This window comes from Sorex araneus, chromosome 9 (genome assembly GCF_027595985.1).
Source record: "Sorex araneus isolate mSorAra2 chromosome 9, mSorAra2.pri, whole genome shotgun sequence".
NCBI lineage: Eukaryota > Metazoa > Chordata > Mammalia > Eulipotyphla > Soricidae > Sorex > Sorex araneus.
This window is the reverse complement of record NC_073310.1, coordinates 63492424-63507297: the sequence shown is the minus strand read 5'-3', so window position 1 is coordinate 63507297 and position 14874 is coordinate 63492424. Positions and strand designations below refer to the sequence as shown.

The following is a 14874-nucleotide window of genomic DNA, read 5'->3' as shown; positions in this document are numbered from 1 at the left end:
GAGGTGGCTCAAAAACCAAAAGACTGAAAAAGATTTGTGCCTCCTGTTGACAGGGAGACCGTGTTTAACTTGGAGCACAAGTTCATGTCAAGAAACTCGGAAACTCCACCCCTTTATGAAGAGTGAGAAACTTCTAAAGAAATTTCTATTTCTTTAGAATAGAAATCGGTGGTGTTTCGGGCTGTGCCGTTTCGCAAAGGCGACAAGTCACTGTGGGTGGGGTGGAGGCACACCCAGCAGGGCTCAGCGCAGGGCTCCCCGCAGGCAGTGCTGGGGTCCAGCCCCAGCCCCGGGCAAGCAGAGCAAGCGGAACCCACAGCTCCACTCTCTGTCTTACATTATTTATCGCCGAGTCCAGAAACAAATGGCGTCAACACTGCAGGAGGGGAAATCCTAAGGGTTCGAGACCCTTTCCTTGGTGCCTGGCGTGCCCGGTTATGTCCCAGGGGTAACCTCGGGCCTGCAACCACCAGGGTTACTGGAACTTTCACAGCCTTCGTCAAGATTAGGAAGCGGCAGAGTCCTTCCGGGGGTGACAGCGGCCCCTGCAGCCGTCCTGACGGGATGGACCCGCTTTGCTTTCCTTGACAGCTGTCCGGTACCGAGTCCAGCTGGGTCGCGGCTGCTGCCAACGGCGGCTTCCATTTGGTTCGCTACCAGGTTCTTCTCCTTTCCAGGGCGCAGGCCGGCCACACGTCACGGCGGGGCACTGACCGGCCAGTCTGAACTCCGTCCTCCCGCTGCCCTCGGTAGGAGCTAGATGTCAGCTGGAGGCTCTGCCACGTGCCTACTCGGCGGGGACAAGCCCGGGGCCCCGACCCTCAGGGGTCTGACCAGGGACCGACCAGGGGACCCAGTTCTTGCAGAAGAACCACGAAGAGCCTTGGTGGGCGCGGTCAGCTGGCCCCCTTCGGGACCCAGTTGCTGTTCTGATGCACAGGGGGGTGTGTGTGCGCTGTGGGGTGCAAGTCTGCTGCCGGGGTGCTCCCTTCACACTTGGCTGGTGGGGCTTGTGCTCCCGGGGCTCGGACTCCTTCAGTGGTGCTCATGCACTTTCTGGGGCACCGCCTGTCTCTGCTAGCTGCCGGGCTGGCCCAGGCTCACACAGTTTTGGTGGCGGTGCTGGCAGGCATGGGGCTGTGTGCTCCCTGGTGCTGGGGGCAGGGTACACGCGGATGTCCCTGAAGACCAAACTCACAGCCTGCAGGGGCAGGCCGGGCGGGTGGAGGCGGGGGCGGGGAGCATGTCTCCATGGGGCCACCCCCTAGGCCTCCCCAGCTGACCAGTCCTGATTCGCAATGGAAAAGCCATCTGTCCCTCGGAGCCAAGCCTGTGGCAGCCAGTGGGTCGGGCCCAGCGGCCGGCCTGCAATCAGAACCTCACCGGGCTGCGGAGAGTTAGGCGGAGGGTGGTGATGCCAGGCGAGGTGCCCCAGCCCGCAGGCTCCCAGAGCCCAGGGCAGAGGTGGGCGGGGAGCGAAGCCGCCCAGCAGAGACGCCGGCCTCTGGGGTCCAGCGTGTGCCCACAGGACAGGCCGAGGCCCAGAGCCAGTTACCTGGAGACGCGGTGGCGGGCTGGGCGCAGGGGACAGCTTGCGCCGTGTGGACGAGGCCCAGGGTTTGGTCTCCAGCGCCAACCAAACTGGACAGGGCCACAAATGCCTTAAAATAGAGTGACCAAGTGCTCAGGGAGCCCAAGCCCCCTCCGGGGGCGGGTGCCAGAGGCCGGGCTGTCCGGGGTGGGTGGGCGGGTGGCTGAGGGGAGCCGGGTCAAGGCCAACCTCTGTCTCCTCCACCCAAACTCAAGGGCCTGGGAGGCACTGGCATGCCAGGCAACAGGGGCGTGAGCACCCGGGCATCGAGCTCCACGTCTGCAGCGCCCCGTGGGCGCCAGGGAGGGGACGGGGCCTCCCTCTGCAGAGCCCGCACCGGCCGGCCTGTCTTCCGGCCTGCAAAGGACAGCGCTTCCTCTGCCCACGGCGGGCTTGGCGCTGTCCGTCAAACCACGTTCCAGCGGGAGCCGCAGGGGACCCCTGTCGATGTGGACGTGCCAGGCGGACAGTAAGTGGCCGGGCAGCGGAGGCCGCCAGCGTGCGGGTGAGCTGGGTGCGGGCGGCCAAAGAAGCTGTTTGTGAACGAAGCCCACTCCGCCTCCTGCCGCACGCCACATCGCCGGGGTTCGAGGCGGCCCAGAGCAGACTCCAGGGGCTGCCCTCTCCGGGTGCTCGGGATTGCGCCGCGTGAGGAAACGTCTAGTGAAAGAACCAGCTAATCACCCTCTAATTTGTCTGTTGGGCAAGTCTGGAGTCCTCTGCTGTGTGTTCTATAAGTAACTCGCGGGAGTGACCGGGCTGATCTCTCGCCTCCCGCCAGCCCCTGCTCTGCGGCCACGTGTGTGCAAGAGCCCCGGGCAGGAGGCGACCCCCGTCCCAGGCTGCTCTGGGCAGAGCGGGCGCCTCTGCTCCTGCCCTGGGCCCGGCGTGGGCGGCCGGGGGACGCTCCCACCTCCGAATGGGGTCATGGGTGACGCGTGTGTTTCACCTCTAGTAGTGTGCTGTACGTGTGTCCCCACACTCAAAAGGTGGCATGAGTGCATGTGTGTGTGTTGTTTTCGCTATTAAATAGTGTCACAGGTGTGTGTGTGTGTGTGTGTGTGTGTGTGTGTGTGAGATTCCACCTCCAGGGCCCGGTGCGTGTATGTATGTGTCTCCACCACCCGTGGTGTCAATGCGCACAGGACGGTTCACTGCATCTCACCTGGCTCCACTGCCCGGCCTAGATCACCGTGAATGAACAGGCGAAGGTCCCTCTGGAAGCGCCTTCACTGCGGCCCGGGAGGCTCCCTGACACGGGCAGGCTGGGCGGGGCAGGTCCTTGGGCCCCATCCCTGGCACTGCCTGCTGCGACCCTGGAGCCCCGGCAAGCCGGTGTGACCTCGGGGCAGGCGCGCTTCCCACAACCCCATGATGCCAGGGCCCACCAGGACTGTGAGTTTTGCATTTGGGGGCGGTTGGGAACACACCCAGAGGTGCTGGAAGGCCCCAGGGCTGGCAGGTGCACGGCAGCCCTGCCCTCCGCACTAGCTCTCTGGCCCACGGCCCGGCTTAGGGAGGGCCTTCTCCAAGGGCAGGACTTTCCAGCGTCTCCTTTTAACGAGCAACACAGCGCTGGCCGGAGTGGAAAACACCCCGTCACCCTGAGGCCCCCGTGGCCTCCCTGCACCCCCACGTACGGTGGCCAGAGCCCCGCAGCGCCACCCCCTGGAGCCCTTCCAAACTCAGACGGCCGCTTCACGGCCAGCCCGGGGGTTCCGGGTGACGCCGCCAGCCTGACGGGCTCCTTGCCGACAGCGCCGGGGCAACAGGCGCCCCCGGCACGTTCCAGGTGTGACGGGGTGTGTGCCGCAGGGGCCTCTCCAGCCCCTCGCGGGAGACTCAGCTGGACACTGCGCCACTGGCCTCAGGGTGCCGGTGGGCCCGTGGGGCTGGGGACGCCCCGCCAGGCCTCCGAGGCCCTTCTCGATGGGGCCTGACTTCACTGTGAAGCCGTGACTGTCCCCCGGCAGCCCCAAAGCCGTTACTTCCTTGGGGCAGTGGGGCTGGGGGTCTGGACCACACTCGGTTGAACTCCTGGTCCAGTGCTCAGGGGTCACTCCCAGCAGTGCTCAGGAGACAGTATGGGGTGCCGGGGACCAAACCAGGGTCAACCTCATGCAAGGCAAGTGCCTTCTCCTGCACGCCAGTTCTTGGGCCCGGCCACAGCCGGGACCCCTCTCAGGCTCTGGGCTCCAGGGTGACACAGGACCCTGTCCCTGCATTGTGCCCGAGCACTGTGTGACTCGGAGCCCCCCGCAGAGCCCAGGCTTTCCCGAGCGCCGTCCTGGGTACAATCAGACTTCAGAAAGCAGGACTCGGGATGCACAAACACACCAGAACACGCAGGTGAGTCAGGCCACCACGGTACCTTCTGGGGAATGGGGCAGGGGCGCTGCCACACTTAGCTGTGCTCCTGGTTCTGTGCTGGGGACGGGGGCCAAGGAGAGAGGGTCAGGTCCCACCAACAGTCCACCTTTTACAAGGGGCGCGTCCTGCTCGCCGCGCTGCGGGTGTCTCTCAGGTGTGCAGGCGGAAGCAGGGACCCGGCCAAGAGCTTCCGGGCCGCCCAACCGTCCCTCCACTGGCTCTGCAGACCGCGGGGGACCCGCTGGTGTTTGCACCTGGACAGAAGCAAACAGCACGCGCCAGAGGCGGTACCTTTGTCCCCGCCAGCCGAGAGGGTGTGTACAGAGCTGGGGCTCCCTGCACCCGCCTCTCCTGGAGACCTACAAGTGAAGGACGAGGGGACATGTCCTGGTTGGTGAGAGAGGGGACGTCTGTTTCCACCCGTGCCACCCCCGCCTGCGACTTCAGCGCCGCGATTCACCCCACGGAGAGAACTAGCAGGAAGTTCTTCCCATCGCTGCTGAGAGCCGTGCACGAACTCAGGGGCCGGTTCAGTGCCTGACGGCGGGAGGGCCACCCTCGGCCCTGCCTGGGTGCCGGGCGGGGAGAATGGCCGTAGGGTGCAGATGGCCAGTGCACGTGGCCGTCGCCAACGATCCAGTCCACACCTCCATGTCGAGCCTGCTCTGATGCGCTCTCCTTCCTCCCTCTCCCTTTCTCCCCTCCCTCTTTCCCTCCCTCCCTCCCCCCTTCTGTTCTGTTCTCAGCGAGACAGTGGCTGGCATGGGCCACTCTGTTCACGTGCAGGCCGCAGCCCATTCCCTTAGATCCTTAACTCCGGGGGAGTCACGGTGTCAGGGGTCAGAGGGCCTTGAGTGACAGCTGTGAAATCCATGATCCAGACGCCAGTCAGCCACGCAGGGCCGGGGGAGACAGCTCCGGGGGGGCTGGGCCTCAGCCCATGGGGGAAGAGGCTGGGAGACAGATGGGATGTGGGGCCACACTTGGGGGCACCTGCACCCCCGGGTAGAGGGGGCTGTCGCTGGCGTGTCCCTCCCACAGCTGAGCTGGGCCAGCGAGTGGGGAGGGCCTGGCGGGCACCGTTACCCCCAGAACACACGTGCACAGCACATGCCACAGGAAACAGAGTCGGGAGGGGGGCTCTGAGATGGGGCCCCGGGGGCTGGCGTGTGACCAGGGTGACCTGAGGAGCCAGAGACGGTTCAGGGGGTGAGGGGCCCTCCCGGAGATGCTCCCCGAGCCTGCGCGGCTCCCAGCGGGGTTGGCTGTGTCGTGGGTGGCCCGAGGGCACAGAGCAGGGCATCGCCCTGTGGCCTTGGGTTGCGAGGGGCCCGTGGCTCCTCGGCTGCTCCCACTGGGGCTGCCCGCCCCACTGGGTGGGGTCCCGGCACCGTCTCTGACTCGGAGGGTGAGCTGGGGACAGACCAGAGGGTGCTGGGTCCGAGGAGGGACATGGGGCGGGGGAGGGGAATCTCCCTCCAGTCTCTTTCTTTCCTGGGCTGCCCCGGTGGCGCCTGGGGGCTACTCTGGATTCTCTGTTTCGGGCTCGCTCCTGGCGGTGCTCAGGGGGGACCCGTGTGGTACAGACAGTCCATCCCGGCCTCCGCCAGGCTCGGGCTATGCTCGCTCAACGCACACATCTCTCTGGGCCTCCCCAAGGGTGGGGAGTGGGTGAGCAATTGCTCCGAGGGGCTGGAGAGATAATCCGGGGGTGGGGGGCACTTGCCTTGCATGCGGCCAAGCCGGTCTGACGCCGGGAACCCGTGTGACCCCCCAGCCCTCCAGAAGTGATTCCTGAGTGCAGAGCCGGGGAGACCGCTGGGCTGGGGGCCAGGTGTGACCCCGACAGACAAACAGAACAAGAAGCTGCTCCGGGCTGCACAGCGTAGCCCACCCCGGGGGCCGCGACAGGGAGGGGTTCCTGCCTCTCCACCAGGCGCGGGAGGTACCAGAGCTGAGCGGGGTCCAAAGCTTGGGCCCCCCCGCGGCCCCCTCCGGGCCTCTACTCAGGACCCAGCTGCTGTCCACGGGACGGCTCCTTCTCCACATCTGACACACTCCCAGCCCCTTGTGGGACTGTGCTGGGCGGGTGTAGACATCTCCCGGGGCGGGCGTAGACTCTCCCGGTGTCTCCGGGGCTCAGCGAGAGGGAATGCGCCTTACTTCCTGAACCCAATTCTCGCCCCGTCCCAGGCCCCCGGTTCTCCGATCAGCTTCCTGGGCTCCGGGGCGACCCCCAACGTCGTCCGCAGGACCCAGGTGAGGATGGAGGTTGCAGGAGTCGTGGGGCCGCCAATGTCAGTCCCTAACGTCCAGCTCATGTCACACGACCCCTTGGCTGGCTCCAGCTGAACAGGGCAGCAGAGGAATGTGGAGGATGGGGCTTGAGGGCGGGAAGCGCCACTCCCTTGGCGGCGGGGGCGGGAAACCCCTTCCCGAGGCCACTGCTGCTCACTACTGTGCTCTGAGCTGCGGAGGGGACGGAGCACTCTGCTCTGAGCTGCGGAGGGGACGGAGCACTCTGCTCTGAGCTGCGGAGGAGACGGAGCACTCTGCTCTGAGCTGCGGAGGGGACGGAGCACTCTGCTCTGAGCTGCGGAGGGGACGGAGCACTCTGCTCTGAGCTGCGGAGGGGACGGAGCACTCTGCTCCGGGCCGGGGACACAGCCGCTGCAGCATCCCACTGAAACGCTCGCCCTGAATTAACTCTGAGGTCTGACTGATGGAGATGACCTGACGGTGAAGCCCTGGAGGACAGGTGCCATGCAGTCAACCGTAAACTCACACCAGGACAAAGGTGAGTGATTCTGCCCTCCGGGAGACGGTCCAGTGGTGCAGCACATGCAGTTACATGTTTGAGGCTCCGAGTTCGATCCCCAGCACTACAAGCTTTCCCCTGGGTAAGGACAGGGTGGTCTCCAAGTACCTCCCTGTCAGCCCAGCAGACCTGGGGGTGTCCCGACCCCCAGCACCCATGGGTATGGCCGCTATAGAGAACACTGTTCTCTCTCCCTCACCCCCCACCTCTCCCCCTTCTGCTCCCTCTCTCCCTCTCCCTCTCCCTTTCTCCCTCTTTCTCCCTTTCCCCCTCTCCCTCCCTCTCTCTCTGTCTCCCTTTCTCTCCCTCCCTCTCTCTCTCCTTCTCTCTCCCTTTCTCTCCCCCCTCTCTCCCCTCCCCCCTTTCTCCCTCTCTCTTTGGGCCCACACTGATGCTCAGGGGTTACTCCTGGCAGTGCTCAGGGGACCATATAGGATGCCGGGGAACCGACTCGGGTTGGCCGGTGCACGGCTGGCGCCCTCCCCGAAGCCCTGGCATCTGGCCACAGCACTGACATGCGTGCATCTTGTTCTAACTCTGACCTGGGGGGTTACAGAGGAAACTATTTTGCATGCTATTCCACAAGGAATACAAAGCGACTATGATGCCCTGTCAGACTAAAATATGAATGTCCGTCAATCAAGGACACCTGGTTATCAAGGTTACAGCTACGATATAGCTTTGGCTTCTGTTGCCAAGACAAAATGCCTGTTGTGACATTTTCTGCCTTTATTAGACTTGCTCCCTGTGGGGGGAGGGTGGGGACACACCTAGCGGCAGGTGTCTGCACTCAGGGAACACTCCTGACGGGGCTGGGGGCACCAGATGTGGTGCCGGGGAGTGCTCGAGGCAAGTGCTCTACCCGCTGTGCTACCTCTTCGGTCCTGCCATGAGTAGGCCTATCAATTCCCATAAATAATGAAATAAATTCAGAACAGAGACTGTATTTCCCAGACACTTCACCTCAGAGACACGCGTGAGAAACATATTCCGACCACGGGCGCCCCACGCCCTGCGGTGCCTCTTCTCCCTGCAAGCCGATACCTTTGGCATCACCCCCTCACACCCGCTGCTTCTGTCCCGACCTAAGCAGGGACCTTCCTCCTCGGGAGAATCTTGTTTCATTAAAAAAGCTCAAACAAACGACATTTCACAATAGTCTGAGATTTACGGAAACACCCAAAGCCAACAGTCCCCAACCCCCCACTGCCGCTAACGTCTCCTCTGAGGAGGGCATGTTTGCTGCAAGTCCTCCCCTCTCGATTCTGAGTGGACAACCCCGGCTACAGTGCTCACAGCAACCCTGTTGTTCCATTGCCCCAGGAGACACCATCGACGGCTGCATTTTGTCTACGGCATTTCTCTTCAGTCTGTTTCTTTTCTCTTTTTTTATGAATGAGGCTCTTTATTAACCAGCAGAACCAGCTCTAATGCTTCTTGTTGGCAGCAGCCACCTGTCAGGCGATTCTGTCCAGATCTCTTTGTCCCTGAGGTGTCAACTTGTGGCCCCCATCTTGGTCCTTCTCCACCATCTTCAGCCCCTCTAGAGCCTGCAGGACGCGGCGTGCCACGCTCTTGGAGCCTCTGCTGAAGTGGCGGGGCATGACACCGTTCCTCTGCTGCCCCCGTAGATCTTGGTCATGGAGCCGACCCCCGCACCACCCTGCAGGTACAGGTGCTGTGGAGGCAGCTCGTGTGTAGAACCAGTTCTCATCGTAGGGCGCCAGCCCCTTATGTTTGGCCAGCTTGACCGTGTCCACCCACTCAGGGACTTTCAGCTTCCCGGACTTTTTTTTTTTGCTTTTTGGGTCACACCTGGCGATGCACAGGGGTCATTCCTGGTTCTGCACTCAGGAATTATCCCTGGCGGTGCTCAGGGGACCATATGGGATGCTGGGAATCGAACCCGGGTCGGCCACAGTGCAAGGCAAATGCCCTACCCGCTGTGCTATTGCTCCAGCCCCTTCCCGGACCTTTTGAGAAAGGCTGCCAGGGCTCTGGCGAACTCCTGCTGGTTCACGTCTTTTACAGAAACTCCAGGCAACGTGTGGCCTCCGCACTGCCAGCCACGGGAAAGGGCTTTGCTTTTTTTGGGGGGTCACACCCGGCTTTGCACTCAGGAATCACTCTTGGTGGTGCTCGGGGGACCATATGGGATGCTGGGATTCGAACCCGGGTCGGCCATGTACAAGGCAAACGCCCTAACCGCTGTGCTATCGCTCCAGCCCCCTCAGTCTGTTTCTTAGAACCTCTCAGTCACCTCAGGGGAGAAGTGACTAGATGTCTCTTTCCTTGCTTCCCCTCAAGCCCCTCACTGTCCCTGATTCACCTCAGGGGAACTGACTAGATGCCTCTTTCCCCCTCAGGTTCCTCTCTACCTCTCATTCACCTCAGGAGAACCGACTAGATGCCTCTTGCCTAGCTTCCCCCTTCGGTCCCTCTGTGCCCCAGGGGCCCCACAGAAAGGCCCTTCTGCTGAGGGCCACTGCTGGCTGGCACATTCCTCACTTTCCTTCTTCTTGACCTCTGAGGTGGCCTGCGCATTTCTGCTCTTTTCCTTGGGACAGGACAGTTTGCGGGAGGCCACCAGCAAGAAACACTCTCTTGCATGACAGGAAGTCAGTGTCCAGGGCCCATCACTGTGGACGCTGCCCGATGCCGGCCCGTGGGCCCTCACGCTGCCCTCCTCAGGAGGTGGCAACCGGGCACAAGCTCAGCCCCTACCGACGCTCTCATCGCCACCAGGCACCGGCCAACGAGACCCGCGGCACAGTGCTGGGTCTCCCCAGGAGCCTTTCCCGGTGACTCTCGGCCATCCCGGCCAGGGCTGGGAGTGGGGCGGGGGTCTCGGCGGGGCTGAGGGACTGGCCAGAGACCCTCCTCCAGCCCACACGGGCGCCGCAAGGGGGTGGGTTTCCAGCAGGCAGCACGGCCCATGCCGCCCCGTCTCTCTGGCCCTTGCTCCGGCAGGTCCGTGTTTTCAGTCTTGCCGGCGCGGGCCCGGTACCTGCTCTCAGCGCGACACGCCTTTGCCAAGATCGGCGACAAGGTCCGGGCAGTGACGCAGGAGAGAGCTGGGAGCGACCTGCTCAGGGTCTGGAAACAGGCCCGTCTGCCTGTGGGAACTCAGACAAAGCACCCAGCCGGGGGGGGGGGGTCGGCTGTGGGGAGCACGGACACGTACCCCCGCCCACCGCACCCCACTTCTATGTCCACAGTGGACACACTAGGCTGCTCACTGCCCTGGACGCCCCGGGGGTCGGCCCCGATGTCCCCAGGCACACCCCAGGGCGAGGGGCGAGGGCGCCTCCCGCCAGAATGTCCGGCGTCGCTGCTGCGTGCGAGAGGGCGCAGGAATGACGAGGATGCCGACGACAAGGGAGGGCCGGCTGGCACCAGCTCCTTTTCACCAACCAAACGCTGCCAGGCCAAGCCCGCTGGTTCTACGCCCAGCACGGGGAGTCACCGGCCCGGCTGGGGTCTCACGTCGCCCAGGCCCTGACACCCCCCCAGGCAGGCCCGGAAGAGCCAAGCACCCACAGGGATGCCACAGACCACCCGGGCCACGGGCACAGGATCTGCCCAGCCCAGCCCATCTGGGGGTCGCCCCCGCCACCACGACACCAACTAACCACGGCACCCGGGAGCACGGAGGGCGCGTGACCGTCATGTCCAGGAGACTCACTCTCGGTCGCCAGCACCCAGCGCGCGATGCTTCTCACAGCATCAACCTCGGCCTGGCCGTCTGGGCCCCTCTGGAAAGAGCCAGAGCCTCCTGGCTTGAGTCACGAGGTTGAGTTTAACCGGCTGGGCATGAGCAAAGGTTCTAGAACTTTCCACTCCATTCTGTCTTCCACTTTCAGACAATGCTCAATGCTGCAAACTCCACAGTCTCAGCCATGGAGACCCTCCGTCTTGGAATCAATGGGGGGGGGCATCAGAAAATGACCCCTTCCCTTCTCCCCATCCCAGACACAGAATCTGGGGCTTGTGCCCTGGTCACAGGAGTTGTTTTCAAGTGCTCCCAGGTAACTGGAAAGCTCCTCCTTGTCCAGGGGTCAGACTCCATTGGTGATGCTCCAGTGGGTCTCCTGAAAGCAGACTGGGCTCCCTCCATCCTGCCCCCCAGCCCTAAGAAACAGTGCCAGAGACATCAGATCCTGTGAGGCAACACGAGCTCCTAGAACAGGTCTTGGGAGTGTGGCGGGCCGGCCACCTCGTCCTCCTGACCCTGTGCGCTTCATCCCACACCACGGGAGGTGGCGGGAAGGCGTGCGTGGGGTCGGCCATCTCAGGACACAGGCCTGACCTCACAGCTGGCCAACACAGGGTGGCCCTCGGAAACATCGCAGGGCAGAGAGGAGAAACAGGCCCCCTGCCCGTTGCCCCCGCCCCTGCAAGGGCGGCAGGTGTCCACTCAAGCTGGATTTCTGACGAACCACCTGTGGTTTTCGGTGCAACGGGGTCCAGGTTACCTTCGGGCGTCTGAGTCCTACCCCCTGGCTCCACGCGGTGGGCGGCAGTGAGGGAAGGGCAGCTGGCCCTCGACAGAGGCCACCTCTGCTCCAGCTCCCCCAGCTGTCTAGCCCGGCTGCTCTGCTCCTCCGGAGAAAGGGCCGCTGGCTACGGCGTGCAAACATCTGAAGGCCCTGCCTTGGCGCCCGGCCGCCCGGCCTGCTCCGGGGGCTGAATCTCCCTCTGTGTCCGGGACTCCTCAAAGGACCGAGTCTCTGGCCCCGAACAAAGGACCCGGCAGCCGTGGAGTGTTGTCGGCTGCAGCTGAGCAAACGCATCCAACAAAAGAGGCTTTCAGCTCCCGCTCCTCAACACACACACACACATACACACACACACACACACACACACACACACACACACACACACACACACACACGGAAGCTTCCAGCAGTGCTGCGGGGACCCCGGGAACAGCGCAGAAATTTTATCTGGCTAATCTTGTGATTATGAGGTTCTCCTTCCTGCTCGACAGCTATGGGGGCGGCTGGGAGAGGGGCAAGGAAACGGCATGGTCGCTTCTGCTAGAGAGAGAGAGGGCTGCGAGAGGCACGTGCCAGCCACCAATGATAATAATGTTTTCTATTATTCAAAACAAAAAATAAAGGGAGGGGGCTGGGGCCTCAAGGCAGACACCTGGCTGGCAGGCAGGAAGCAGAGAGTTCTACGCCAGCGCCACCCCACGGGGCCCGAGCTGGCCGGGATCCCCGACACGCCAGCAAATGTTCAGGCGCTGGGTATGACAGCAGCAGCAAGGAGAAGGAAACGGGATGTGGGGGGAGAAGGACGGGGGGAACACGGGGCTCTAGTCGCGGCACAGCAACAGTCAATGACTCTCTCTCCAAACTGACACCCCTGCAGGCCGCAGGTGGCTTCTACGAGACGGTTCTTGCACGAGACTAAATGCCACACTGGCACCAAGTGGGTAGAAACTCGCCAGCACTTTGCAGCTTGCCAGGGCCGAGTCCTGCTTCTCCAGGTGACCTGGAACTGAGCGGCTCCTGGGAACCACTGCCCCGGGTCACACACACACGCAGGCCCAGGAGGCCACGCGTGCGAGAGAGAACCAAGCCAGAGGCCGGCACAGGGGCAGCTGAGTGGACGGGCCACTGTCCCTGTGATCGTGGCCGGGCCTGCCCGGGATTTGAGCTGGACAAAGCGACCGTGTGCAGTTTCCCTGAAACGGACTCGCCGCCTCTCCCCTGGCCTGCCTGCACCCCACCCTGCACCCCGGACTCTGCCGCCTCTTGCAGGGAGGCCCTTAAGGGCTTGCAGGGAGCACGGATGGGCTCAGGAGGGAGAAAGGCAAAGAGTCACCTGCCCATGGGCAGGGATGTAGCCCCCACACCGGGGCCGTCCCGGCCACCCGCTGCCCTGGGCTTCAGGGGCTGAGGGCCGAGAGCCTGGAGCCCAAGGCCCATGGAGACCAGAGAGACCTGAGTTTAGAGCTCAGGCCCGGTGGGTGTCCTGCCTGGCCACCCCCACCCCTGCCGTCCCAGGGACACAGGCCAGCGGCTGGGAAGTCCCTGCGGAAGTGATGCCCCGCCGGGCCTTGGTCCCCGTCTCTCCTCGCCCTGCACCAGAGGCCTCCGCTGGCTGCAGGCTGCAGTCACCAGCGTTGACTGCGTCCACATACACAGGACCCGAGGAAGCAGAAGACACCTCCCCGGTGCCCGCCCCGAGACACGACGTGACACTGCGGGAGGACACGGGAGCTGTTGGCTCGCCGGCCAGCCTGCGCTTTCACAGCAATGTGGGCCTGGAGGAGCAGAGGACAGCAGGGCCGGCCCACCTGCCTAACTCCGGAGAACCTCCGGCCACGCCCTGGCCGGTTATCTCCAGCCGGGAATGCAGCCCTGGCCGCTGGCCCGGTAACTGCAGCCGGGAACCGGGGCCTCTGCGGGAGGGGCTCAGGCTGCCTGGCAGGGGGCAGGCTGGCAGGGGGCAGGCTGGCAGGGGGCAGGCTGGCAGGGGGCAGGGGGCCACAGACAGTATCTGCGTGTGTGAGCGACTGGGTGAGCGGCCTGTGGGGCCGGGCCCTCCCGCGCCCTCTGCTCCTGCCTTTCTGCTCGCAAAGGCAAGAAAGTCAAGGGGGCGCTCCGGATCCAGGCCCATGGTCAGGAGCCGCCCCCCACCTGGCCCCCACCTGCAAGGTCTCTCCACCTTGGCTCCTGCCGGGAGGAAGCCTGGCCCTCCTGATCCTTCTGAAGGGAGCCCTGCCCGCCCCACCCCTACGACCACACCCACTGCCTCCTCTGAGCACTGCAGACCCAGTCACCTCTGCAAGCTCCCGTCTGACAACCACAGTTTGTTTTTTCTTTTAGACCCTCCACCTCCCCGTCCCAGGGTTTCTGCTCCTGTTGCTGAAATTAAACTCCAGAGAGTGGGACTCCCTTTCTGTCCCTGTGGGGGGGGGACCCTGTCCATGAACGGGCGGGAGGAGGGGAACGCTCAGGAGCGGGGAGCAGAGACAAGTGACGCCCGCATTGCCCGCGGCTCGCAGACCCTTTGATGTTGGCGGCGCCCGTGGGAGAGCAGCCGGGCGGGCGGCGGCAGCAGAACAAACGTCCCTGGGGAGGGCGAGGACGGACAGATGGACAGAGCACGGGCTCCAGGACTCCCACTCCCCTGGGGCCCCAGGGCAGGAATCACGAGATCACGAGGCTCTCAGCTCGGCAATGCGGCTCAGCAGAGCACCCAAGGGCGCCCCCCGCCGCCTGACAGATTCAGGGGGACTTGGCTGTGGTCAAGTCATTCTCGTTTCCCCACAGCCTGCACCGGCGGTGGTGTGACCCTGCCCCCCTCCTCCCTTCATCCCCATGACTAACTGCGGGGAGGGGTCTGGGAGCTGCCCCTGGCGTGACCCGACCGAGTCAGACAGTTTGGGGGTCGGTGATGCTCAAGCTTCGGGCGCTGCAGGGGGCCTTGTGGTCGGGTACCGAATGCAGATGCTGGAGCAGGCAAGCTACGCGCCCACGATGGCCAGCTCTCAGCGGCCGCTGGAAACCACCGCCCGCGCCGCCCAGTGAGTCATTCTCTCCCCGAGCCCCACGGGGCCTTGCTGGCAGACGCGATTTCTCGTTTCTCTCTGCCCCCCCTGGGACAGAGTTCCTGGAGAGTCACGGCCGGGCTCAGCTCTCCGTGGCCCTCCAGGGCTCAGGGAAGCCACAGGCAGTGGGGGGTCACGCCCAACGCACGGCGAACAGGCAGCGAAGGTGGCGAGCAATGCGCTGCCCAGGGACGGGCGGGGAGACGGAAGCGCCTCAGTGAAGCAGTCACGAGGCGGCAGCACCGGGTGTGGGGCCTCATGCGACGGAGAGAGACGAGCCGGGGGCGGGGAGGAGGCGCACGGGGGCCGCCACCACCCACAGCACCAGCCGCGGAACCGCAGTCTCTCCAGAACACTTCTCGGTGTTGGGCAGGGAGCGAACGGAGAGCGGAAGTGAACGTCTGCAATGGGCCGTACAAAGGACGGACAATAGAGCAACATTCGGCAGTGGGGGCAAGGGGAGCAGAGACCTGGGCGGCCGTGGGTGCAGCGGGAGGTGGGCAGGGGGGTGGAGGGATGGGTGATGGGCAG

The 14874-nt window shown here is 64.1% G+C and overlaps 1 protein-coding gene and 1 pseudogene across 2 annotated transcripts in view; both read right to left on the bottom strand.

Annotated features, from left to right (window-relative positions):
* Positions 1–14874, bottom strand: part of FAM171A1 (family with sequence similarity 171 member A1) — a 65649-nt gene that overhangs the window by 35094 nt on the left and 15681 nt on the right. The gene's annotated exons all lie outside the window — the stretch shown is intronic.
* On the bottom strand, positions 7534–9323 carry LOC101551644 (40S ribosomal protein S19-like; annotated as a pseudogene).